This window comes from Triticum dicoccoides, chromosome 2B (genome assembly GCF_002162155.2).
Source record: "Triticum dicoccoides isolate Atlit2015 ecotype Zavitan chromosome 2B, WEW_v2.0, whole genome shotgun sequence".
NCBI lineage: Eukaryota > Viridiplantae > Streptophyta > Magnoliopsida > Poales > Poaceae > Triticum > Triticum dicoccoides.
Genome location: NC_041383.1, coordinates 655,287,866 through 655,315,629, shown reverse-complemented (window position 1 = coordinate 655,315,629; position 27,764 = coordinate 655,287,866). Strand labels below are relative to the sequence as shown.

At 49.7% G+C, this 27,764-nt stretch overlaps 1 pseudogene; it reads left to right on the top strand.

The window, feature by feature from the left end:
- Positions 1-790: 790 nt before the first annotated feature.
- On the top strand, positions 791-26,006 carry LOC119361104 (annotated as a pseudogene).
- The last annotated feature ends 1,758 nt before the right edge of the window (positions 26,007-27,764 follow it).

Below are 27,764 nucleotides of genomic sequence, written 5' to 3'. Positions count from 1 at the left end.
CTGAATTTATGAGGACCAACCTCTCACCCAGAGATAGCAGTTTACCTTTCCAACTGCTAAGCCTTTTTTGTAGTCTCTCCTCTACGTGTTCCCATTCAGCATTTGTGAGTCTCCAATAATGTATCGGTATACCCAAATAAGTGATCGAAAACTGGCTCAACCCGCATCCGAACAGGTCGGCATACAGATGGGCCTCGTCTTGAGCCTCGCCAAAACAAAACAATTCACTTTTATGGAATTTTATCTTAAGCCCTGAGAGTTGCTCGAATGCTGATAAAATTAACCACTCCTGGAAACAAACAACATGTTATATAGCTAGCATCAACGCTAAGTTAGTGTGTCAGGCCGCGCGCATGAGTATTGGATGATGGCCTGTCACCGACGACATGTATGCCACCATCGAGTGTTTGCTAATCATTCTAAGCACATACACATTGTGTATAGCCTTGGATATACGGATAGATAACATGATCATAGTTTTAAATAGCACGCTAAGGTTCTTAGCGACGGACCTCTTCTAAACACTATAGCGTGCTATAGCACGCTATAGCGGAGCTATTTAAAATGTTTGTTCGTTTGTTTGGACTAATGTCTCTTAGCGCAAGAACTATTGTAAATGCTATAGCATACTCCGCAATAGCGGGTTATTTAAAACCATGAATACAATGCTCCATCCTTTAAATAGTACCCCACCATGCACCATCCAGTTGGAAATAGGCAACGGGTTCCATCCAGTTTCACCTTCAAAATCCCCGGGTCTAGCTAGTATCACTCTCTCCCTACTCCCAATATGGTGTACGAAACCGCCGAAGTGCACGGTGGCCATGAGCTGGTGCTCAAATCAGCCATGACTACGGTGAAACCGGCACTGCCGATGCATGAGTACCGCCTGCCACTATCTAACCTGGACCTGCTCCTGCCGGCGCTCGACGTCAGCGTCTTCTTCTGCTATCGCCACCCGGCGCCCACGGCCTCAGAGCTCAAGGAGGCGCTGGCGAAGGTGCTGGTGGCCCACTACCCGCTAGCCGGGGAGGTTCTGGCCAACGCCGCAGGGGAACCGGAGCTGCTGTGCAGCGGCCGCGGCGTGGACTTCGTGGAAGCTACCGCTGACGGATCCCAGCTGCAGGAGGTGCGGCTCGCCCTGCCGGACGAGAGCGCCGAGAAACTGGTGCCTGCCAAGAAGGCCGGCGTGATATCTGTTCAGGTATAGTATGATAAGGAAGCGACTATCTGAAGATAATCCTGACCAAAAGTTGCATTAACTTAATGGACAAGGCTACATCACGCATGGGCTCCCTCTCCCCTCACATGTTGCCATCTCAGCCTGGCCAAAAGTTTTCTCGATATTTTCCAGGTTAACACTCTTTTAGACGAAGTTCATTAATTGACTGAAACTAAAACAACTACTTGTTGTTAGCTTTTTTAATCTTGATTCACATGTATCTGCATATTAGTTTGCTTGTCCATGCATATAGGTAGTTGTAGCAGGTGAAGCCTTGGAGAACATGCAGGAGGTGAGATGCGAGGCGCCGTGAGATATGGCGCATGGCGAGATGCCGAACGGTGGCGAGAGGCTGCTGTGTATGCATGTCCGAGGTTGTTAGCTGCTGCTGCATGAGTGGCCGGGTCGTGTGGTTCCTAGAGTGATTCTAGGAGAGGATCAAGTCATTAGTTAGTGGTGTGCGTGGGTGCGTGCATGCAGTTAGTGGGCGAGTGTGTGGCCCGGCTACGTGAGCGTGAGTCTACTTAAGCACTTGTATGCATATTTGCTTTCAGAAGAGAAAGACAGAGGCAAAGAGAAAAGGTTGGGCTGTGAGAGTCCGACGCCAAACACCTGTGTCTCCATTTTCTTGAGTTGGTTGTGTGAGGCAGCCGTGAGGGAGAAGAGGGGCTGAGAGAGTTAGCTCCAACACTTGTGGCTATAGATACTCCTCTCTTCCCAGAATGTAAGCCCCTCGAGTTTTCAGTTTAACGTTCAGCACGTATTTTTCTTATAAATTATGAATCATACTGCCCCCCTTTATGTTTAAAGGCCTCTTTCAAAACTCTCAACAACCAAGGAGTAGTACACACACACCTTCTTGATTTTCACTGTGTGGGCCCTCTAAATCCAAACTAACCCCCTTTCTGTCCACTTCAGCCCGTATCTTTCCTGTAACCAGTTAGTAGATGATGAGTGGCTGACACGAGCTTCCGGAGTTCAAAACTACTCCATCCATCCCGTAATATAACAACGTTTTTGACACTAAAGAATACCAAATGAAATATTTCCCACATGATCATTCCTTCAACAATAAATGCAGCACCCTCTGCATGGTGCATGCAGAAAAAAGGTGCATGCATCCATGCATGACCTCTAGTTCACTCACTCTCATCTCCAAGGATTAAATTTTGCCATAAAGAGTAGTACCATTGAACTTGTATATAAAAAAAGTTTCAACATTACAATTTTATGCTAACTCATACTTCCTCCATAAAGAAATGTAAGAGCGTTTAGATCACTACTTTAGTGATATAGACGCTCTTATATTTCTTTACAGAGAAAAATAGGAAGTAGGAGGAAAGTAGTAGATTACTCATCGGAAGTTCTTCTTACAAAAAATTGTTATACACACACGCACTCGGCTATTTTTGATAAATAATGGCACTTTTTATTGAATGCACACACTCAGATGGCGAGTTAAATTAACTTTGACTCATTTGGCAAAAGGTATTACTTTAAAAGAGGGAGAATTTCAACTCGATCAAATCCTCTAAATACAAAACATAGATAGATGTATCATGCTAATAAATTTGGTGTAGAAACTAGTGAACGAAACGCTATTATGTTTCTTTACAGGGGGAGTATATATTTGTCACGTAATATTAGGGCAATTCTAACCGATCCCCTAAAAATAAAGGAGGATTCGGTGGATTAAACCCTTAGTGGAGTAAGTTTTGGCCGGACCTAACCGATAGCCTAAATACAACGTAGTAAAAATATATATTTCATTTTTGTTTTATTTTCTTCCACCGAAACAAATTTCATTGCAATTTTATTTTATTGAATGATATTTTGATACATTGGAGCATAATTTACCAATTCTTTGCTACGAGAACAAAAACATGAACAACAATTAGACACTTTAATAGATGTCCAACTTTCATAACTGCTCCCACTAGTTGGATTAATATTTTCCCTATGTCTTCATCGTTGATTCTTTCTATTGTCTTCTCGAACTTGCACACTTCTTTCTTCTTCGGTTCCGATGAATTTGATACTGCGTCGCATCTAGTCTCATCTCTAGTCTCTACTCTAGAGAGGATTTCGCGAACATCTATCAAATTTCTCGCTATCAATAGATGGATGTAATATTCTTTCCAATACCAAAACTTGCATCCATCCTACACACAAATTTGAGCAAACAATGAGCTACAAATTGTGTCGAATTCGAAGTATACAAACGAATCAAAAGAAGCACTTACCCCATCTTTTTTGTAGTGGAAGAACACCCATCGGGGTGTTCCAGCGTGGTGGAAACGTGGCGCAACACCTACCGCGGGAAGTCGTTGCACTTTAGGACCAGCAACAGGGAGCCGACGAGTTGTTGGGCTAGTGCCGAGACTGGCCGATGACCGGGCGTGTCTTTACTGGTGAACCTCTGGCGAGTGAGATCCTAGCGGCTAGAGGCCAAGGCCATACCTGCATGCAGCGCAGAGGCATTGCCGGGGCTGTGCGGTTCGGTACCCGGTCAATCCATGGCAAAGGTGTCGTCACCGGCAGCCGGATGCGCCAAAATACGTATGCGACGGTGGTGACGGCAGATCTACTGATTCCGCGCCGCCGACGGCATGTGAGAGGCACAAATCCGGGGGCAAGGACCGCGGAGGGGCCTACAGAGTGTCCACGGTGGCGGGTGGTACCCGGCCGGGGGGGGGGGGTGGGTGAGGTTGGCGTCGGCGTAGATGCGGCACGGGAACGCGATGGGTGAGGCAGCATAGGGGAGAGTATTTTTTTTCTCTGAGTGATAGCGGCCGAGCAAATATAGGCGCGTGATAGGCGCCGGAGGATAAAATATGCTCCGCTATTCGGTTTAGGGGATCATTAGGTACCAACTAAAGGAGTAAAACCGAATTTATCATTTTCTAACGCCGGATACGGAATCGGTTAGAGTTGGCCTAATCAAGATACTAGCTAATAAAGTGTTCAGCAAAATGTATGTATGCCCCCTAAAAAAAAAGCAAAATGTATTTACTTCCCACCAAATAATATCTCGTGACGTGACCTGACGTTCTTTTGTTTTCCGAAGTACTAATTGCGTTGCATGCTGCATGCACGAGCGCAGGTCACCAAGTTTAAGTGCGGCGGCGCCCTCGTCGGCTGCACTTTTGACCACCGGGTCTGCGATGCCTACTCCTTCAACATGTTCCTCGTCGCGTGGGCTATCGCATCCCGCGGTGGCACCGCACCTCCGGCCCCGTTCTTCGACCGCTCCATAGTCGCCCCACGCGACCCATCGCCGCGCACCTATACCACCGACGCCCTGATCGACCGCCTGTTCTCTCCTCTGAGCTCCGTGCCGCTCCCTTCGGCCTCCGCCACTGCCACAGCTATCAACCGCATCTACCACGTAGCAGCCGACGACGTCGCAACACTGCATGCCTTGGCCGGGGCAGGGCGCACGAAGCTCGAGGCATTCACGGCCCACCTGTGGCAGCTCTGCTCCATGGTGTTAGACTATGTATAGCTTCTGTACTTATGTACGTATTGTAACACATCCATTATATATAATGAGATAAGCCACTCCTAGAGGGTTGTGCTGGTTCCCCCAAATTTTATTGTCTTACATGGTATCACGCTAGGTTACGATCGCTTCCGCTTCCAAACCCTAATACCCGCACCGCCGCCGCAGCCGCCGCCGCCTTCACCGCCGCCATGTCGAGCGCCGCCACCACCGGTTCCACTGCTGCAGGGTTCCTCCCGGCCTCTCTTGCGGCTCTGCTCAACCTCCCGCTCGATGCCGTCGCCGTTCCGGCTCCGATCGGGACCAGGAGCATCGGCTCCGTCTATTCCACGCTGCCGGCGCCCTCGCTTGGGCGCGACCTCGTGGTCCACACCGCGGCGCCGCCGTCCGCTGCGGACTCCGCGGGCATCGTCCCGCCGCTCCTGCCGCAAGCGGATCACACCGCCCCGCTGGCGGGGTTGGCGGCGTCCGCCCCGGCCGCGGGCCTTGCGGCGTCCGACCCGGCCGCGAGCTTTGCGGCGTCCGCCCTGGCTGCGGTCCCGCCTCCTCCCGCATCGGCTTCGGTGCCTCCGGCTGCCTCCATGGTGTTTGCACCCCAGGCAGCCCCCTCGATGGGATCGTCTTCGCCGCCGCCGGTTCACTTCGGTCATCTCATCACCATCAAGCTCTCCGCCGACAACTACATCTTCTGGCGTGCGCAGGTTCTCCCGCTCTTGGGGAGTCACTACCTGCTAGGCTACGTGTCGACGGATCGCTTCCCTGCCCACCCGCACTGGTAGACAGCGTGCACGGTCCGGTCTACAATCCGGCCCATCGCGTCTGGACGGGGCAGGACCAGGCGAACCTCTCCTCCATCCAGGGGTCGCTCTCGCCGGCAGTTGCCGGACTTGTTGTCTTCGCGAAGACGTCTCATGAGGCCTGGACCATCCTTGAGCGAACCTTTGCAGCGCAGTCCCAGGCTCGTGTCTCTGCACTCCGTCGTCAGCTTGGAGAGTGTCAGAAGCTTGACTCCACTGCCACTGAGTTCTACAACAAGGTCAACGGCCTCGCCGACACATTGACCTCCATTGGACAGCCCCTCACCGACTCCGAGTTCAACTCGTTTATTGTCAATGGTCTTGATGAGGAGTATGATGCCTTAGTCGAGATCATCAACGAGCGGGGCAACTCGACACCCATGCTGGCACACGAGGTTTTCTCTCGGCTCCTTCTCACTGAGCAACGGGTCGAGACACGCCGCTCCAGGGGCACTGGCTCCCTCTCGGCCAACGCCGCCACCAAGGGTGGCCGCTCTTCTTCATCACCCCGGTCTCCCTTGGGGCTGCCACCGTCGCCCGCCTCGGCCCCCCACCTACTGCGACCTTACCGGGGGCTGGCGGTCCACGTGTGTGCCAGCTTTGTGGCCGCGATGGGCACTGGGCCTCCAAGTGTCATAAGCGCTTCCAGCGAAGCTTCCTTGGTCTTGGCAATGACGGCAAAGATACACGCAACAATGCCCGTCAGGTCGCCATGGCTGATCGTCCCGCGCCGCAGAAGCAACAGGGACACACTCAGTCCTACTCCATCGATCCACACTGGTACATGGACTCTGGGGCGACAGAGCATCTGACCAGCGAGATGGGGAAGCTTCACACTCGTGAACCCTATCATGGCTCCGACAAGATCCACACCGCCAATGGAGCAGGTATGCACATCTCTCATATTGGTCAAGCATCTCTTCTCACTAGACATGCCAATAGGAGTCTTCAGCTTCGCAATGTTCTTCGAGTTCCATCCGTGACCCGTAATCTTCTTTCAGTTCCTAAACTCACACGTGATAATAATGTGCTTTGTGAATTTCACCCTTTTGATCTTTTTATTAAGGATCGGGGCACGATGGACATTCTTCTTAGTGGGCGGTTGTGCCAGGGCCTCTACCGTCTGGAGCATCCTGGCGTCGCCCGTGTTTTCAGTGGAGTTCGGGTCTCTCAGTCACAGTGGCATGCTCGTCTTGGTCACCCGGCCACACCTATTGTCCGTCATATTTTGCGTCGTCATGAGCTTCCTAGTTTGTCTAGTAATAAAGATGTAGCAGTGTGTGATGCTTGTCAGCAGGGGAAGAGTCATCAACTTCCTTTTTCGGAGTCCAGTCGTGAGGTGAAACATCCTTTAGAACTTGTGTTTTCAGATGTATGGGGTCCTGCTCAGACTTCTGTCAGTGGTCATAATTACTATATCAATTTCGTTGATGCTTATAGTCGCCTTACCTGGCTTTACCTTATTAAACGCAAATCTGATGTGTTTGATATTTTTGTTCAGTTTCAAAAACATGTTGAACGTCTTCTCAAGCACAAAATTGTTCATGTCCAGTCGGACTGGGGGGGCGAGTATCGCAACCTCAACTCCTTCTTTCAGTCGCTTGGGATAGCTCATCGTTTAGCATGTCCACATACACATCAGCAGAATGGTTCAGTCGAACGTAAGCATCGTCATATTGTTGAAGCTGGTCTTACTCTTTTGGCCCATGCATCTGTTCCGTTTCGGTTTTGGAATGATGCTTTCACCACTGCATGCTTTCTCATCAACCGTACTCCCACTCGTGTTTTAAACATGAAGACTCCCATTGAGGTTCTCCTTAATGAACAACCTGATTATACCTTTTTCAAGGTATTTGGGTGTGCTTGCTGGCCGCATCTTCGTCCATATAATAAGCGCAAGCTTGAGTTTCGTTCTAAGAAGTGTGTTTTTCTTGGCTATAGCTCTCTTCATAAAGGTTACAAATGTCTTCATGTTCCCACTAATCGTGTCTATATATCTCGGGACGTCGTGTTTGATGAGCATGTTTTCCCTTTGCCAAACTTCCTGTGTCCACTGTCGAACCACCATCTCTGCATTCATCCTCTGTTGCTTCTGACCAATTTGATGATGTTGCATACTCTCCTTTGCTGTTACCTAACCATGGTGCAGGAACCGGACGTGGGGCTCGTTTGGAGCTGTTGGAGGATTCACCATCATCATCGCCGCCTTCTGATGGGCACGTCGATCGCCCTATGTTGCATGGCATCGATTCGCGTGCCCATGCATGGTCACCCGAAGAGCCCGTCGCGCCGAGCATCTCCACTGCTCGGTCCGCTACGCCAGCGACCGCCGAGTCTCCAGCGGCTCGGCCCTCTTCGCCAGCGGCCGCCGAGTCTTCAGCGGCTCGGCCTGTCACGCCGTCTTCGCCCGCGGCTCGGCCCGTCACGCCGTCTTCGCCTGCAGCTCGGGTCCGCGACGCCGTCCTCACGTCGCCTTCATCCACGGATCGGCCCGCGACACCGGCCGCGGCACGGCCCACTATGCCGGGCTCGCCATCGGCCCGGTCTGTGACGCCGGCGTCGCCAGCTGCTTCGTCTGCTCTGCCGGTTTCGCCGGTGGGCCGGCCTTCTTCGCTGACCGACCCCGAGGCTACTATGTCTGGCTCCTCGTCACCGGCTGACTCGTCAACGTCGCCGTCCTCCAGCCCGTTGCAGGCTGCTCCGTCGACCTTGGTGGTTCCTGTGTCCCGACCACATACACGCAGTCGCAGTGGCATTTTCAAACCTAAGGAACGTAAGGATGGTACGGTTGCTTGGTTGGCTGCTTGTTTGGCTGCTGCTGTTGCGGATCCATCTTCTGAGCCTCGCTCATATCAGGCTGCCCTGCGCATTCCACATTGGCGAGAGGCTATGGAGCAGGAGTTTCATGCTCTCCTTCGTAACAAGACATGGACTCTCGTTCCTCCACCACCACGGGTAAATGTTATTGACTCAAAATGGGTATTCAAAGTGAAGAAGCATTCGGATGGATCTATTGAGCGTTACAAAGCGCGACTTGTTGCTCGCGGTTTTCGGCAGCGCCATGGTCTTGACTATGAGGACACCTTCAGTCCTGTCGTCAAGCCTACCACTATTCGACTTCTTCTCTCCATTGCTGTTTCTCGTGGTTGGTCACTTCGTCAACTTGATGTGCAGAATGCTTTTCTACATGGATTTTTGGAGGAAGAGGTTTATATGAAACAGCCGCCTGGTTTCTCTGATCCTGATCGTCCTGACTATATCTGTCGTCTCTCCAAAGCACTATATGGTTTGAAGCAAGCTCCTCGTGCCTGGCATGCCCGCCTTGCCTCTGCCCTTCGTGCTCATGGGTTTGTGCCGTCCACTGCTGACACTTCATTATTTCTTCTACAGAAGCCAGAAGTCACTATGTATCTTTTGGTATATGTCGATGATATTATCCTTGTCAGCTCTTCTCAGTATGCTGCTGATGCTCTTGTCTGCTCTCTTGGTGCTGATTTTGCGGTCAAAGATCTTGGGAAGCTTCACTACTTTCTTGGAGTTGAGGTCACTTCTCGTGCTACTGGTCTTGTCCTTACGCAGAAGAAGTACTCCTTGGAGTTGTTACAAAGAGCGGGCATGCTGAAGTGCAAACCGACCACCACACCCATGTCGTCTACCGACAAGATAACAGTTGTTGATGGTGAGCTTTTGTCTCCTGCGGATGCCACAGAGTACAGGAGCATTGTTGGTGGACTTCAGTACTTGACGATCACGAGACCAGATATCTCTTATGCTGTTAACAGGGTTTGTCAGTATCTTCAGGCTCCCAGAGATACTCATTGGGCTGCTGTTAAACGCATTCTTCGTTATGTTCAGTTCACCCTGACATTTGGTATGCATATTCGGCCGACTTCCTCTCGGGTCCTTTCGGCCTTCTCTGATGCAGATTGGGCTGGTAGCCCAGATGACAGGCGATCCACGGGGGGTTATGCAGTATTCTTTGGCCCTAATTTGATCACCTGGAGTGCTCGGAAACAGGCTACTGTGTCACGTAGCAGTACTGAAGCTGAGTACAAGGCTGTGGCTAATGCTACTGCAGAGATTATTTGGGTGCAGTCTTTGCTTCAGGAGTTGGGTTTGTCTCAACCACAGCCTCCTATTCTTTGGTGTGATAACATCGGTGCTACATACCTTTCTGCAAATCCAGTATTCATGCCCGAACGAAACATATTGAAGTTGACTATCACTTTGTACGGGAACGTGTATCACAGAAGCAACTCCAGATCAAGTTTATCTCATCTAAGGATCAACTTGCAGACATCTTCACTAAGCCTTTACCTCTGCCACAGTTTGAGGCTTGTAGGCGCAATCTTACCCTTCTCAGTTCTTTAGAAAGTGGCTAAGATTGAGGGAGGGTGTTAGACTATGTATAGCTTCTGTACTTATGTACGTATTGTAACACATCCATTATATATAATGAGATAAGCCACCCCTAGAGGGTTGTGCTGGTTCCCCCAAATCTTATTGTCTTACACATGGCGGCCTCCGGACACCAGCGTCTGTGCTGCATGGGCATGGTGGTGGACGGGCGTGCTCGCATGTTCCCCGACGGCGCCATGAAGGCCTACTTCGGCAACGTGGCGTCATCGGCACCGACGAACTTCGCCGCAGCATGACGCTCGCGGACGTGGCGGACGACGTGCACCAGTGGGTGCGGGAGGCCGCGACGGGCGAGCACTTCCGGGGGTCATCGACTGGGTGGAGGCGCTGCGGCCCAAGCCGGCAGTTGCCAGGGCGTACCTGGGCGGCACCGGCGGCTCCGAAGCGATGGCGTGCATCGTGTCATCGGGAATGGGCTTCCCGGTGGGCGAGGCCGATTTCGGGACGGGTCTGCCGGCGTTCGCGTCATACCACTTTCCGTGGCCCGCTGACACGGGGTACATCATGCCGATGCCGAGCGCACGAGGGGACGGCGATTGGGTTGTGTACGTGCACACGGTGCCAGAGTTGGTGAAGGTGATGCAGGAGGGCCATGTAATTGTAATGTTGCTCGATCGGCAGCTTCATTTGCTTATTTGGAGTTTGTGTGCGTCGGTGGACCGTTTTGCATTTCCAGTGCCACCAGCTACATCGTTGGCGGCAACTTTACTTTTGAAAATAAATACTCTATGCCAAGTATATGCAGTGCTGTAACAGAGTCTTTTGTATGTGCGTAAAGTGGTAAGAATTAATGTGTGAGTGCCATTTGTTTTGGAACACTAGTGCTTGCTCCTGTACGATAAAATAGGGGTTTTGGACAAAGCGTGGTTTGTTGGGCCAGGGTGGCAATATCAAGATCATGAGTTGGTTTCTAATGGCCAAGTGGGCTGGGCTGCAAGATCACCTGGCGCAGGAGAACTGCTAACCAGGCCGCTCATACGCTGGCGAAGGTAGCTGCAGGCGACGGCGTCTCTTTTGTGTGGAGGCATATGGCCCCTAACTGTATCATTTCTGTTTTAGCGGACGAGATTCCAGACTTTGCTTAAATAAAGTTCGATGTTTCCCTTAAAAATAAAATGGCCAAGTGGGCATGGAAGATTTTGTCGGGTTAGGGAGGTTTGTGATTACAAATATCCCGAAACAAACAAATACTTAGCGCAGGGGTGCGCACCACTATCGAAAAAGGATTTCCCCCGCTTTAGATTATAAAGCAACATCCACCGACCACAAGATAACTGTTGGGGCGAACATCACATCAAGCCCAAAAAAGAAAGAAAGAAGAGATAAATGCCAACAATGGCAGCTCGACAAAGCACAGATGACTCACCATCGCTGCGCCCTCCGGATTCGTCCCACAGCGCGCCGAGGCTCCGAACCTCCGCGTACCAAGCAGCACCTTCAATAAGGGATGCGACGTTGACGACGCTGCTGCCCGGACATATCCTAGGGTTTCCCCGACACGCGAAAGGGAGTGGGGATGGGCAACACCGATGCCCTTCAGGAAGGAAAGGCGTCACCTGAGGGAGTCCTGGATTAAGGGGTCCTCGGACAGCCGGACTATATACTTTGGCCGGACTATTGGACTATGAAGATACAAGATAGAAGACTTCGCCCCGTGTCCGGATGGGACTCTCCTTTGCGTGGAAGGCAAGCTTGACGATTCGGATATGTAGATTCCCTTCTCTGTAGCCGACCTGATGTAACCCTAACCCCCTCCGGTGTCTATATAAACCGGAGGGTTTAGTCCGTAGGACTACAACAATCATAATCATAGGCTAGCTTCTTGGGTTAGCCTCATCGATCTCGAGGTAGATCAACTCTTGTAATACTCATATCATCAAGATCAATCTAGCAGGAAGTAGGGTATTACCTCCATAGAGAGGGCCCGAACCTGGGTAAACATCGTGTCCCCCGCCTCCTGTTAGCATTAGCCTTAGACGCACAGTTCGGGACTCCCTACCCGAGATCCACCGGTTTTGACACCGACATTGGTGCTTTCATTGAGTGTTCCACTGTGACGTCGAAGATAAGGTTGATGGCTCGCCTTGTTATCAAGGACAACATCATCTCCGGGGGAGCCCTGGCCTCGGGCCAAACCCTCCGGTTGGGCGGTTTCATCATGACCGCCCGCACGGCTGTCGAGCCCACGATGACCTCTCGGGTCATCGAGAATTGCCTCCGCATCAGCTCGGAACTTGCCGAGCAGATGGATCCGACAGAGCTATCATCTTTGAACGAGCATTTAGATCGCATCGCCGCCCTGGGAGTCGCTATGGACTACGACCAGATTGGGCTTAAACCCGATCAAAGGGAGATTAATTCCCCTCCGGTCACCCATCAGATAGCGGTGGTGGATGATCAAAGTGATAACTCTCCTCCCATACTGAGGATGGACTATGTCCGGATTACCAAGCTCACCGAGCCGAATACCCGTTCGCGGGAAGACGCGCCCCAAGTCCTGGACTTAGAACCGAACTGTGGGTTAGAAAAGTTGGGTAACATCCCGGAAGCCGGATTGTTAAATTTGGAAACCCTCCAAGCTCTGGGTCCCAGACCGGGTTAGGATTCGGATTTAAATCCGCCCACCCTCCCAGATGCAAGCTATCTTTCCGATATCAGACAACAGCCCCAAGAGACAGTACATCACTTTTGGGCCAGATTCCTCCTTGTAATAAACAAGGTGGACTATCGCGAGGAAGACGCAATCTCGTACTTCTGTAGAAATTGCGCGGACAAGGGAATTCTAAACGCCATAAGACGCCGTCACATATCACACTTTGCTGACTTGGCGGCCATAGTACAAAAGTACTGCGCAATGGAAAGTGCCTGGAAAACCCAGTCAGCCTTTTGGGACCCACTGGCTCTCACTAAACCTCTTGTCCGAACAAAAAGGGTGTACCCTCATCGGTCACCCGATCCAATCATGAAGAAGCCGAAGCCCACCACAGGGCACAGAACAGTACTAGAGGGATGGCTTAATAGGCCATGCAAAATTGACACCACACCGGATACCGTACAAACACATAGCCTTAGAGCATGTTGGATACTTCGGCAGGTGGCCAAGAGCGGCGAGGATCTCCTCATCAATAATCCCGCAGAGCATCATCCCACAGAAAACAACAATACAGTGTTGACAATCTTTGAGACTTTCTCCTCGAATAACAGGCGTAAGCAGACACTCCGCAGCATTGCCGAAGTCTGTCAAATTGCGGCAGTAAACCCTTGCAACGACAGGGCCATAGCTTTTTGCGCCAGTGACGAACCACAATTTAGAACAGTCCGGGCACCAGCCACTTTAGTCCTCAGTCCAATTGTGGACGGCTTCTGGCTTACCAAAGTGCTCATGGATGACGGCAGCGGATTAAACCTCATTTACGAGGAAACCCTCAACAAGATGGAAATAGACAATAGCCGCATTGAGCAAAGCAGCACAACCTTCCGAGGAATCATTCCCGGAAGGAAGGCACGATGTGCGGGAAAAGTCACACTAGATGTGGTATTCGGCATGCCGGATAATTACAGGCCCGAAGAAATAACATTCCAAGTGGTCCCCTTCAGCAGCGGATACCACACCCTCTTGGGGCGAGACGCATTCGCGAGCTTCCAAGCTATAGCCCACTATGGGTACATGAAGCTCAAGATGCCTGGACCCAACGGAATCATCACCCTTGCTAGTGATCCGGACATAGCACTCCGCGCCGAAAACAAAAACCGCTGCCCTGGCCCTAGAGGCACTATCCGAAGCCCTCGCGGCCGAAGAGCTAATTGCGTTACGCTCCATAGTGGATAGGGATGATGTAATACTTGATAAACGATCCAAGTCCACCTCCTTCAAACCAGCGGACGAAATTGTCAAATTCCAAGTCCATCCAACGGACTCTACAAAGAAAGCATCCATCGGGGCAAAGCTGGACCCTACCATCGACGTTGTGCTACGAACGTTTCTATGCGAGAATTGGGACATCTTTGCCTAGCACCCCTCAGACATGCCAGGAATCCCACGCAGGCTGGCCGAGCATAGCCTCAACATATTGAAGGATTATATACCGGTCAAGCAGACACTTAGATGCTTTTCCGAACCCAAGCGACAAGCCATGGGAGAGGAGTTGGCCAAGCTACTTGAAGCCAGATTCATTAGAGAAATTAAACACCCGGATTGGCTAGCAAACCTGGTGATGGTACCAAAAAAGGACAAATCCTGGCGCCTGTGTATCGATTTCAAAGACCTAAACAAAGCCTGCCCTAAGGATCCCTTCCCTCTCCCCCGCATTGATCAGATCATTGATGCTACCGCAGGACACGATGCACTGTGTTTCCTCGACGCATACTCCGGATACCATCAAATCAAGATGGCGGAGTCAGATCAAGCCTTTCGGGCTTAAAAATGCCGGGGCAACCTACCAACGCATGATTCAAACATGCCTGGAGAAGCAAATCAGCAAAACAGTTGAAGCATATGTGGACGACATAGTCATTAAGACCAGACCCATCGAGTCTTTAATAGATGACCTGAGGCTCACATTCGACAACCTCAGAACATATGACATCAAGCTCAATCCGGAAAAATGTGTTTTCGACGTTCCCACCTGAAAGCTGTTAGGCTTCATCGTCTCCCATAGAGGAATCGAAACAAACCCAGCCAAAATCCGAGCTTTGTCACAATTGGCTACCCCAATAGATCTTTAACAAATCCAGAAACTAACTGGATGTGTGGCATCCTTAAGCCGCTTTATCTCCAGGTTGGGATAAAAGGCACTGCCACTCTATCGCCTTATTCGACGCACCGAACACTTTGAGTGGACGGACGCAGCGACGACTGGACTAGAAGAAATAAAAGCTCTTTTATCAAGCAACCCAATCCTGGCCGCACCAAGCATTGGCGAACCCATGTTACTATACATAGCCGCAACACACCAAGTTGTGAGCGCAGCGCTTGTCGTCGAACGAGAGGAGGACACACATAAGTTCCCGCTTCAAAAGCCGGTGTACTACGTATCCACTGTCCTCACACCATGCAAGTATCGGTACCCCCATTACCAAAAAATAGCATACGCGGTCTTCATGGCATCCCGAAAACTATGACACTACTTTCAAGAGTGTTCAATCACGGTTGCCTCCGAAGTCCCACTCAATGACATAATAAACAACCGCGATGCGACGGGCCGGATTGCTAAGTGGGCCATCGAGCTCCTCCCATTCGACATCACCTATAAACCACGGCGGGCCATTAAATCACAAGTACTGTCCGACTTTGTCGCCGAATGGACAGAGGCCGAACTCCCTAAAGAGTACGGCGCATACTCCAATTGGATCATGCACTTCAACGACTATAAAATGCTTGCAGGTCTGGGGGCAGGTGTCGTCCTAACTTCCCCCACGGGAGATACTGTCCAATATGTACTCCAAATATTATATACAGACTCCAACAATGCAGCCGAATACGACGCTCTGTTGCATGGTCTTCGGATGACCGTCTCCATGGGCATTAAGCGCCTGGAAGTGCGCGGGGATTCAAACCTCGCAATATCTCAAATGAATGGAGACTTCGATGCCAAAGATCCGAAAATGGCGGCTTACGGAAATGCCGTCCTCAAAATGTCAGCTCAACTCGAGGGGCTCGAATTCCATCACGTGGTTTGGGAAAACAATCAAGCGGCGGATGTTCTCGCCCGCATTGGAGCTAAGCGCGACCCAGTCCCACCTAACATCTTTCTGGAAAGGCTCTTCAAGCCATCCGTGGTGTGGCAAGGGGAAACCGGTAATACTAGCCCGGATCCGAACACAATCCCAGATACCGAAGACACTGACATAGTCGGGGGCTCCGCCACCGAAATAATACCCTCGGCCCATCTAGTCATGGCTGTCATTGCCCCATGGACCGAACCCTTCTTAGCCTACCTTAATAGGCAAGAACTCCCCGAGGATCGAAACGAGGCACGCTGCATAGTCCGGCGCTCTAAAGCCTATAAAGTCCACGAAGTAGAACTCTATGAGAGAAGCACTACCGGATTACTTCAAAGATGTGTCTCCGAAGAGGAAGGGCGACAGCTCTTGGCGGAAATTCATGACGGACTCGGCGGCCACCACGCCTCAGCTCGGGCCCTTGTAAGCAAGGCCTTCAGTACAGGTTTCTATTGGCTGACAGCCCGGACAGACACACAGGACCTCGTCCAACATTGCGTCGGATGTCAGATTTTCGCCAACCAAAGCCATATGCCGCCTACCGCTCTCCAAACAATCCCCATAACTTGTCCTTTTGCGGTCTGGGGGCTAGATATGGTCGGACCTCTTAAAGGGGGAATCCATAAGAAAAAATATTTGTTGGTCATGGTAGATAAATTCACCAAATGGATAGAGGCCAAACCTGTCAAGACGGCCGAATCCGGACCAGTGATAGACTTTATATCGGGCGTCGTACACCGTTATGGTGTCCCCCATAGCATCATCACCGATAATGGCTCCAATTTTACAGCCGACGAGGTGAAAACTTGGTGCGCCAACTTGGGCATTAAGCTCGATTATGCCTTTGTCCATCACCCTCAAACAAACGGTCAGGTCGAACATGCCAATGGTTTCATTATGAGCGGCATTAAACCCAGACTAGTGCGATCCCTAAAGGAATCAGACACGCACTAGGTCGAGGAGCTCGACTCCGTACTCTGGGGGCTACGGACTACGCCAAATCGCACGACCGGATATACACCCTTCTTCATGGTGTACGGCGCAGAGGCTGTCTTGCCCTGCGACATTATTCATGACTCACCTCGAGTGTGCATGTACGAAGAAAGAGAAGCCGAGTTGGATCGGCAAGACAATTTAGATTCCTTGGAGGAGGAACGCGACATCGCAAAAGCCCGTTCCACATTCTATCAACAACAAGCTCGCAGGTATCAAAGCAGAGAAGTACGGGCCAAAACTTATAATATTGGTGAACTCGTTCTACGCGTACCAGAGAAGAAAAAGGACAAGCTCAAGCCCAAGTGGGAGGGTCCCTTCATCATTGATAAAGTTCTCATCGGAGGACAATACCGCCAGCATGATGCAGCAGATAATCAACTCGAGCCAAACCCATGGAACGCAGCTAGACTCCGAAGATTCTATGCCTAGCGCCAAACTCTTTGTTCGTCTCCTTCCCTCTGTCCCTTTTTACTTACTTTTAATTTGCATACTCTCCCTTCAATTTTTTAGCCCTAAAGCTATAGTGTGACTCAATTACACACTCGTGATGCACCACCTTTAAACTATATGCACTCGTTATACCTGGGGGCTTCTTATACAGAAGCTAAATATAATTACATTCTGGGCTTCGCGCCCCTTGCATATTCGTCTTTCTTCCGTATGCACCTTTTCTTTGCCATTATATGCATCGATATGACTTAAGTTTTGGCCAAGCTGGGTTGCCTGGCTCTTGTGTTTATGCCCTACGTTCCCGTTAATTCGGCTAGGGCATAAGGGGAGCACCTCTGCGATTGTTACTGCCGGGTCCTCCGGATGTGTACCTCAGACTGGGTGAAGCCGAAAGCTAGCGTTCTTAAGGGAATATTCAGTCGGTGAATTAAAGATGTTTTTTTACCTTTCATAATACAAAACCCCTAGATGTTTTCATATACTACGCTTTCAACCGTAGTTCGAACATGCACATTAATGCATGCGTACCCAGGGAAAGGAACCCTTAACGAAACTATTCTCTCTAGAAGATGTTTCCTACTATCCATGTAATATAACATAACTAGTTGGATACTTGTCTGTTCAAGCAACTATGACCCCTACACCTGGTTTCCACGCATACCCCGGTTTATATAACCGAGAGGGTATTCGGAAACACTCCGGACGGTTGAGTCAGGAGGTCGAAGCGAAAAGGTTCGCCATGACAAATGATTTACAATCCGGCTAGATATGTCCATCGAAGTACATAGTCACTTTGATTAAGACATTTCTTCTTCTATGCCCTCCAACAACCTGTCTAGTCTATAGTCCTACTGGGAATATTTTGCGGCTAATTCTACCTGGTCATATACCAGGCTAACGGGAATCTCATTCCCATCTGACCCTACAGGTCCGACCCGGGCCATATGATTCGGATCCAGCTTGGTGTACCACGTCTTCACCATCGCCCAAGCTTCTCTCGCACCTTGTTCACAAGCAGATATCTTCCATAGTCGGAAGCGCCGCCGTGCTCCCTTCAGCAGCTGTACAAGCTCTCCCACGCCTCCTGGCAGGGAGACGGAAGGCCATAAGGCTTTGGCGACACCGTGCATAACCTGCCAGACTTGCTCGTGTAGTTGCGAAAGCTCTTGCAGCATATCGCCTAAGGATCCGGGCATCTCCTCCCCGGGACGGCCAGTCAACATACCTACAGACATAACGTTGTTATACTATTTCTTCGCCGAACTATGCATATATAAAAAATAGTTCGTTCGAGCACATACTGAAAATGCCGCATTGAAGCCTCTTATTCTCCTTCACAGAGTCAGCTAGCTGAGCACGAACATCTTTTAATTCTACGCCAAGCCGGGTATTGGCATCCAGGAGATCATTTTTCTCCTGCCTGGCCTGTGTAAGTATACGCTCGCCAGCATTGTGATGCCTTTGAGCTCTTTGCTCATCCTCTTGTAGGATATCCGGATTCACTTCGGGATTATTTGCGAAATCTGTCATCAGATCGGCAATGTGTCAAAACCGCTGGTATACGTAATTACATTTCTTCTCGATAAAGAAAACAATTACCAGTTGAGGCCTTCTTGGATCCCTCTAGTTCGGCGGTCTTTGCCCTTAGTTGGGTTTGACACCTCTCCGGCTCTTGAGATAGCAGGCTATTCTTCTCTAAAAGAACCTGCTTATAGAATGATCCTTAAATCAGTTGTACCAACTGTTTCAAGTCTCAGGGGCTACTGATATACATAGTTATCAAGATTTTACTTACCCGTATATCTTTCAAATACTGGTCTGCGGCTCTAGCAAGCCCATCTCGAGCAGCTCGGATGTACGCATCGCCCGAGCTGAAGGCGTTGAAAGCCTCTTCGGAAAAGATAGGGTCGCGGAGTGCGGCCCGCTGATGCCAATGATTAATGGCGCTCTCCCCTTCGGAGTTTGTAGCGGATATTCTATCCGAATCCTCTATACGAGGGCTGTTCGGTGTCACCCCCGTATCAACCTCCGCCCTCGAGGCCGGGTCGGGAACCCGGCTGGTGGAGGCATGGCGAGTAGGATCCCTGGATATAGTCTGGCGGATTCTCTTCCTGCCAGGACGCAAAGGACAGTGTCATACTTTAAGATGACTATCGCGGAGCACGCTTAAAACCATACCTCTTTGATGATGGCTGCCGCATTTCTGTTCGCCTTCCTTTTTGGAAGCCTACCCGGCATGGGCGCTCCCTGTTGGTGAGTGGCCTCGGGTTTGGCATGGCACGCCGATCGCCTTCCCTTAAAAAAACATAAGCGTTGTGCCGTGGGTAAGGCGGAAAGAGCGAATCCTTTTTGGAAATAAGTCTCCTGTTCATTTACATGTGACACAGGGAGGAGGCCAGGATAGTCAGCAATCATGGCCACTTCGGTGCCGTCACAGCTCGCCTGGTAGAACACCCCTTCGACAAGCTCCACAAATATATCTGGATCCACTTAGAATCCGGGGTCAAGGGCTTGGCTGCGATCCTCGGGCTGTGGAGTCGGGCTGTTGATCCCCTTGGTAAACTTCCGCCATTCCTGTTATGGATGCGTAGAGTAAAAATTCATGCTAAAGGACTGGGAGAATGGATAGAGTTGAGCATGGGATAGAGACTCACCCAGCTGGGAGGGTTATACATAGAAAATCCGTCCCATGGCTTAATGCGGACGAACTCCTCTTCTTCTCCTTTGTATAGCTCGGATGGTTTTTTCACCAAAGCATTGGTGGAGTCCGGGCCTTTCCTGCTGCAGCGGGTGACGTCGTCTTCGCCATTGAAGTGCCACATGGGACGCCCTCGGTACTGGAGTGGCTGTACCCCCCGCATTATGCATACGAGCATGACCTCGATTATTGTTAATCCGGATGCAGCAAGCGTTCGTATCTTGCTCATCAATTGCGGGACCTCTCTGCTTTCTTCCTCCTTGGGGCTCCGGGGACGCCAGTTGCGGCGCTTCACCAATGGAGTACTTGTGAACTCAGGGAGACCCATTCGAACGGGGTCAGGAAGGGAGACGTCCTCTATATAGAACCACTCGGAAGGCCATTCTTCGCATACATTCTTCAGTGTGCCGGATATCCGGTCCCGACGATGCGCCATATCTGGCTCCGCCAACTTGGAATATCGATCCCTCTTGGTTACGAGGGACGAGGCAGAACAACCTCTTCCATAGCTCAAAATGAGCTTCACAACCCAGAAAAAGCTCACAAAGGGTGACATAGCCTGCGATATGCAGGATGGAGGCTGGGGTGAAATTATGCAGCTGGAGGCATAGTACTCCAGGAGCCCGCAAAGGAATGGATGGACTGGAAATCCGACGCCTCTTAGCAGATAAGGGACAAGGCATACCCGCTCCCTCGCAGATGGGTTAGGGAAACACTCTGCTTGCTCCCCGCCATCGAAAGTAGCCAATCCAGCTCGGACGGGGACTAGGTATGCAGGTGGGAGGAACCCCTGGGTTTGCAACTTCACTAATTGACTGTGGGATACAGTGCACTTCTCCCAATCACCCGGCTTGGCGCTGCGAGGGCAGGAGGAGGAGCTACGGGGACCGGCCATGTTGGGATGGTATTTTTAGGCGCGCTCTGATGATTCTTTGCTTGGGGAGGATGGTGTGGATTAGATCTGAAGATCTTCGTCCCTTTAAATAGATGGTTTACCTAAGTGGTTAGGGTGGCAAGTGTAAAAATGCCCCTACTCCTCACATTCGCTTGACACGTGGAAGCTGGAAATTATTGAAGTACAGAAGCCGAGGAAGCGTAACATTAAATGAGGAGCCGAGTACTGCTCTTTACAACAGGTACTTTGGAAAAATTCGGAGGAGGAACCCACCTTGCAATGCCGAAGACAATCTGCGCGCCAGATTCATTGACATTGAAGCCTGGTTCGGGGGCTACTGAGGGAGTCCTGGATTAAGGGGTCCTCGGACAGCCGGACTGTTGGACTATGAAGATACAAGATAGAAGACTTCGTCCCATGTCCGGATGGGACTCTCCTTTGCGTGGAAGGCAAGCTTGGCGATTCAGATATGTAGATTCCCTTCTCTGTAACCGACCTGATGTAACCCTAACCCCCTCCGGTGTCTATATAAACCGGAGGGTTTAGTCCGTAGGACCACAACAATCATAATCATAGGCTAGCTTCTAGGGTTAGCCTCATCGATCTCGAGGTAGATCAACTCTTGTAATACTCATATCATCAAGATCAATCTAGCAGGAAGTAGGGTATTACCTCCATAGAGAGGGCCTTAACCTGGGTAAACATCGTGTCCCCCGCCTCCTATTACCATTAGCCTTAGACGCACAGTTCGGGACCCCCTACCCGAGATCCGCCAGTTTTGACACCGACATCACCTGCGGACAACACCACGTCGGAGCTGGATGAACTGGCAGGGATTTCTCCCGCACCCCAAACACCACTACCCGCCGATCCGGAACCAACCATCCAACTTGCCACCCGCTAGCATACGCCACCACGGTCTTGAAGTCATCCATGCCGCCACACTGAGATCGCCATCACGAGGCCTAAAGGATGGAGAGAGGGACACCAGGAAACGGGAGGGCAGCATCGGAGCCGAGACGGAGAGAACCACCTCCCCCACCGTTGTGTGGGATGGATGTGCTTCCTGCACCGTCGCGGTGGCCAGCCATACGCAGCAGCAGGGGCACACCAGGCCACCCGGGCCCGGCCGGGCCCATCTCGAGCCCGCAAAGCTGTTGCCACCCCGCTGCAGCCAGCCGCCAACGACGCCGCCGCCACCCGGCTTTCCTATGCCCCATCCCCGCCTCCAGGGAGCTCCGCCACCGAAGAAGAAGCCATCGGCCCACCCCAGCCCAGATGGGGCCCAAGATGGCCCATATCTTGCCGAGCGGGCGCCAACACCCCTCAGCGAAGATCCCCCGCCAATGATGGCGTTGCCGCGCAATCAACCCCCCGACATAGGTGCCAGGTCAACCCTTCGCCGCACCGAACCACTGTGTCCTGGGGACACCGCCCAGCGTCGCTCCGCCCCACTTAGGAACAACACCGAGAAGGGGTGACCTGGCACCAACAACGAGGGTGTCGCCGCGCAATCAACCTGCCGGGCGCCAGGTCACCCCTTCGCTGCGCTGAACCACTGTGGCCTGGGGACACTGCCCAATGTCACTCCACCCCGCGTAGGAATGACACCAGAAGGGAAAAAGCAGCGCGCCGCTGCCCGGGCCGAGCCCGACGAGGCATACCAGCGACGACGGGAGGAGAGAGTGTGGGGTGTTGGTTGGGGAACAAGGCGGGGGAGCGTGGCCGGCCGCCCGTGGGGGACGGCGCGGTCGCGAGAGCTGTGAGGGTTTCAGTCAGGGTCTCTCGTGTCCGTCCAACCAATTTGCAAGGGCGTTCCTAAAGCTTCAACACCTTCTCCGGCTCGGATCTAAGTTCTCGGTGGAAATGGATGGAAGATCCAATTTTGGTTTGACATATGATGTATGGATAAACCTTTTTGCCATAGCTACCCTCGCTTATTTGTGATCTCTAGAGCTCTAGAAGTTATGGTGGCAGACTATTGGCAAGCGAATGGTTGGGCACCTAATTTCAGGAGAACTCTTGGCCTGAGGAAGTGGCTAATTAGGGGTCTATGCCGGCTTCTAGAATCAATTTAGTTGACTAATAGGGAGGACTTGGTGTTATGGAGATTGGAGCCATCTGGCATGTTCTCAACCGGATCATTATACCATGAAATATTTAGATCGGGTCCGAAATTTGAGGTGATCGGCATATGTAAGACCAAAATCCCATCGAAGATCAAAATTTTCCTTTGGCAGGTGGCTAGGAATTATGAGTGATGACCAAGTTCAGAATAGGAAATGAATTGGGATGGTAATGGTATGAGTGGTGGTTTGGCTTTCTATTGGCATGAATCTTATGATATTCAGATATTGGATAAGAAGGATTGGTACATTGATGCTCTAGGCCGAGTCCATCAGGATGCTTTACAATGGAGAATAACATGTGTTTATGGTGAACCTCAAGTGGAGAACAGACCACTCATATGGTCAACGCTTCAGAACTTGAAGAATGTCAGTGACTTGCCATGGTTAGTTGTCGGTGATTTTAATGAGGCTATGTGGAACTTTGAGCACATGTCTATCACGCCAAGGCCCGAAGCCCAGATGATGGCCTTCCGGGACACACTGGAGGTCTTCGGCCTGGTTGATCTAGGCTTTGTTGGGGTACGATTCACATACGACAATAAGCAAAGTGGAACAAGTAATGTCAAAGTTCGCGTGGACAGAGCGGCGGGATCAAATGCATGGAGGAACATGTTCGCATACTCGTCTGTTACTCACATTCCATCTCCTTGCTTGGATCACATTGCCATACTATTGAAGGGATCCGGTGATCCTAGTCTGGCAGGGAAGAGTAACATAAGATATGAGCTATTTTGGGAGAGGATGCTATGTTGCGAGAAGTAATCAAAGAAGCATGGTCGGCTGTAGGTGGCGTCCAGAATATGGCGCAACTACGGGATTCTCTGTCCAAAATTTTGAAATCCCTTGGGGTATGGAGCATGGGAATATTAGAAGAGAGCTAGCAAAATCCCGGAATCAACTAGGAGAGTTGATGCACATGAATGCAGATAGGGTGGAAATCAGGCCGATAACTGAGAAGATGAATGAACTCCTATACTAGGAGGAAATGTTATGGCTTCAACGATCGAGAATAACTTGGTTGAAGGAAGGTGACAGAAACACCAAGTACTTTTAGAGCAAGGCGGTTTGGAGGGCTAGGAAAAATAAAATTCAGGAGCTCCTTGATAGCATTGGGGTGGTGCATAGGGATAGCACAGTGATGGGGAAGATGGCAAATTAATATTTTCAAGAGATTCTTAAGGCTGATCCCTCTCTGAACTCATTGCCAATACCGGACCATGTGGAGGCAAATGTGATAGATGAAGATAATGTCAGGTTGATCGCATCCTTATCTGACAAGGAGCTTTCAGATGCTCTTTTCCAAATTGTCCCTCTGAAGGCTCCGGGCCCGAATGGCTTTCCGGCTTGGTTTTTTCAGTGTAATTGGAGTACACTTAAGGATGATGTTCTTGCCGCGGCTAAGGATTTCTTTAGGATGAGAATTATGCCAGAAGGGGTAAATTCCACCTCTATTGTACTTATTCCTAAAATTTCTAACCCTACTAAGTTGTCTGACTACAGGCCCATCGGTTTCTGTAATGTTGTTTATAAGGTTATTTCCAAATGTTTGGTCAACCGCTTGAGGCCTCTGTTGGATAACATAATATCTCTAGAGCAAAGTGCTTTTATTCCAGGAAGGATGATTACTGATAATGCTCTGGTAGCCTTTGAGTGTATTCACTATATCAAGCAAGAAAAGGATCCTACAAAAAGTTCCCATGCATATAAACTTGATCTGTCAAAGGCGTATGATCCAGTGGATTGGGTGTTCTTGAGGCGGGTGATGCAAAAGTTGGGTTTCTCTCATCAATGGATCAATTGGGTAATGACGTGTGTCACGTCATTGTGATATTCTGTCAAATTCAACGAAACCCTCTTAGATTCATTTGCACCCACGCGCGGTCTTCGGCAAGGCAACCCACTCTCACCACTTCTATTCCTGTTTGTGGCGGATGGGTTGTCTACCATTCTGAAAAACAAGGTGGCTACGGGTGAAAACACACCGGTGAAAATCTGCAGGAGAGCTCTGGGTATACCTCACCTTTTATTTGCTGATGGTACGTTTCTGTTCTTTGAAGCTTCACGAGACCAACTGGAGTGTGTAAAAGCAGCAATAGAGGAGTATGGGGCTGCCATAGGATAGAAGTTAAATTATGATAAATGTTCTCTGTTCTTTAGGAGTGCTTGACCTCCGGTGAATCAGGCATAGGTCCAGTAAGCCCTGAATGTCACAAACACTATGTTTAAGGATTAGTATCTTGGTCTCCCGACCCCGAATTACGTATGTCTAAAGGAAGGTTTCAAAACCTCCAAACAAAACTGACAAAACGTCTTATGCAGTGGGGGACGGCCTGCTAGCTTAGCCAGGCCATGAGGTGCTAATCAAATCGGTGGCCCAATCTTTGCCAACTTATATCATGGGTGTTTTCAAACTACCATACTCGGTGTGCGATGACCTCACGAGAATGGTGGGGAATTTTTACTGGGGTTCCAAGGAGGGCAAACACAAAGTGCATTGGAAAGGTTGGGACTATCTTCTTTAGCAAAACGATAGAGGATGCATTGGTTTTCGGGATTTCCATTTGTTCAATCAAGCGTTGCTAGCCCGCGAGGCATGGCGTCTGTTATCTAACCCGAACAGCTTATGTGCCCAGGTTCTTAAGGCACAGTATTATCCTTTTGGCAAGATAGAGGATACAGTCTTCACAGGTAACACATTGTCCTCATGGCAAGCAATTAGCCATGGCCTAGATCTTTTGAAGAAAGGATTGATATGGAGAGTGGGCAATGGTCAGAGTATTAGAGTTTGGAGGGACAACTGGATACCACGGCCTTTCTCGTTTAAGCCGGTATCGTTGCAAGGCAGGTGCCATATCTGCTTTGTGTCAAATTTGCTTAATACAAATGGGTCTTGGAAAGTTGAGTTATTACAACAACACTTTTTGGAGGCTTATGTGATTGAATTTTGAAGATTCGGGCTTCACCAAGGTTATAGGAGGATGTAATTGCATGGGACCCTAGGAGACATGGAATTTTTACTGTCAAATTTGCATACCATTTTGCTTTTCAGGAAGTCTATGGGGCGAATACTGCTTCTTCCAGTACCTCGATCTCAGGAGGAAGGAGCTATTGGAGGTTCATTTGGAAGTGTGGAGTAACCCCGACGATCCGCAACTTTGCCTGGTGATTGGCGACTGATGCTCTTACAACTTGGAAAAATAAGCATAAGATAGGGCTTGAACATGTTAGCAGATGCCCGGTCTGTGGGATGGAGGTTGAGGAAATTTTTCACCCTTTTCTGATATGCCAATGGGGGTGTGATCTGTACCAGGAGATGGCTAAAGTATGGGAATTGCCGGCAATTGATTCCTTTGTTCCCAACGGGAAGGAATGGCTTCTTCATGCGCTGGATACCTTATGTGAGGTGGATCGTTGTAAGTTGCTACTCATCTTTTGGAGAAGCTGGTACGTTCAGAATTAAATAATGCATCATAAACCAGCACCGGCTTTGGATGTTTCCGTGAGCTTTCTAAGAAGATATTTGGAAGAATTGATAGGGATCAAACAAAATTCGGGAATGGACCCGGTGAAAGGCAAGGGGTTCGTCTCTATTGATCATTTATGTACCACAAACGTGCATCCTCAATGCACGGTCCCTGAATGTAGGTGGAAGCCGCCCGATGTTGGTCGGGTAAAATTGAACATGGATGGATCGTTTTGCACTGATGATTGATACATCTCCAATGTATCTATAATTTTTCATTTTTCCATTCTATTATATTATCCATCTTGGATGTTTTATATGCATTTCTATGCTATTTTATATGATTGTGGGGACTAACCTATTAACCTAGAGCCCAGTGCCAATTTGTGTTTTTTCCTTGTTTTTGAGTTTTATAGAAAAGGAATATCAAACAGGGTCCAAACGAGCTGAAAATTCCCAATGATTTTTTATGGACAAGAAGAAGCCCCCCGCTTTGGTTTTTCCCCTGAAGAGGAAAGTGTGATGCAGCAAAGTAGCGTAAGTATTTCCCTCATTTTTGAGAACCAAGGTATCAATCCCGTAGGAGGCTCCTCCCAAGTCCCACGCGCCTACACAAACAAACAAGAACCTCGCAACCAATGCGATAAAGGGGTTGTCAATCCCTTCACGGAAACTTGCGAAAGTGAGATCTGATAGAGATAATAAGATAAGATAAATATTTTTCGTATTTTTATGATGTAGATTGGAAAGTAAAAGATGCAAATAAAAGTAGACTGAAAACTTATATGATAAAAGATAGACCCGGGGTCCATAGGTTTCACTAGTGGCTTCTCTCAAGATAGCATAAGTATTACGGTGGGTGAACAAATTATTGTCGAGCAATTGATAGAAAAGTGCATAGTTATGAGAATATCTAGGCATGATCATGTATATAGGCATCATGTCCGCAACAAGTAGATCGAAACGATTCTGCATCTACTACTATTACTCCACACATCGACCGACTCCTGCCTGCATCTAGAGTATTAAGTTCATAAGAACAGAGTAACACATTAAGCAAGATGACATGATGTAGAGGGATAAACTCATGCAATATGATATAAACCCCACCTTTTTATCCTCGATGGAAACAATACAGTATATGCCTTGCTGCCCCTACTGTCACTGGGAAAGGACACCACAAGATTGACCCAAAGCTAAGCACTTCTCCCATTGCAAGAAAGATCAATCTAGTAGGCCAAACCAAACTAATAATTCGAAGAGACTTGCAAAGATAACCAATCATACATAAAAGAATTCAGAGGAGATTCAAATATTTATCATAGATAAACTTGATCATAAACCCACAATTCACCGGATCTCGACAAACACACCGCAAAAAAGAGTTACATCGAATAGATCTCCAAGAAGAGGGAGGAGAACTTTGTATTGAGAACCAAAGAGAGAGAAGAAGCCATCTAGCTAATAACTAC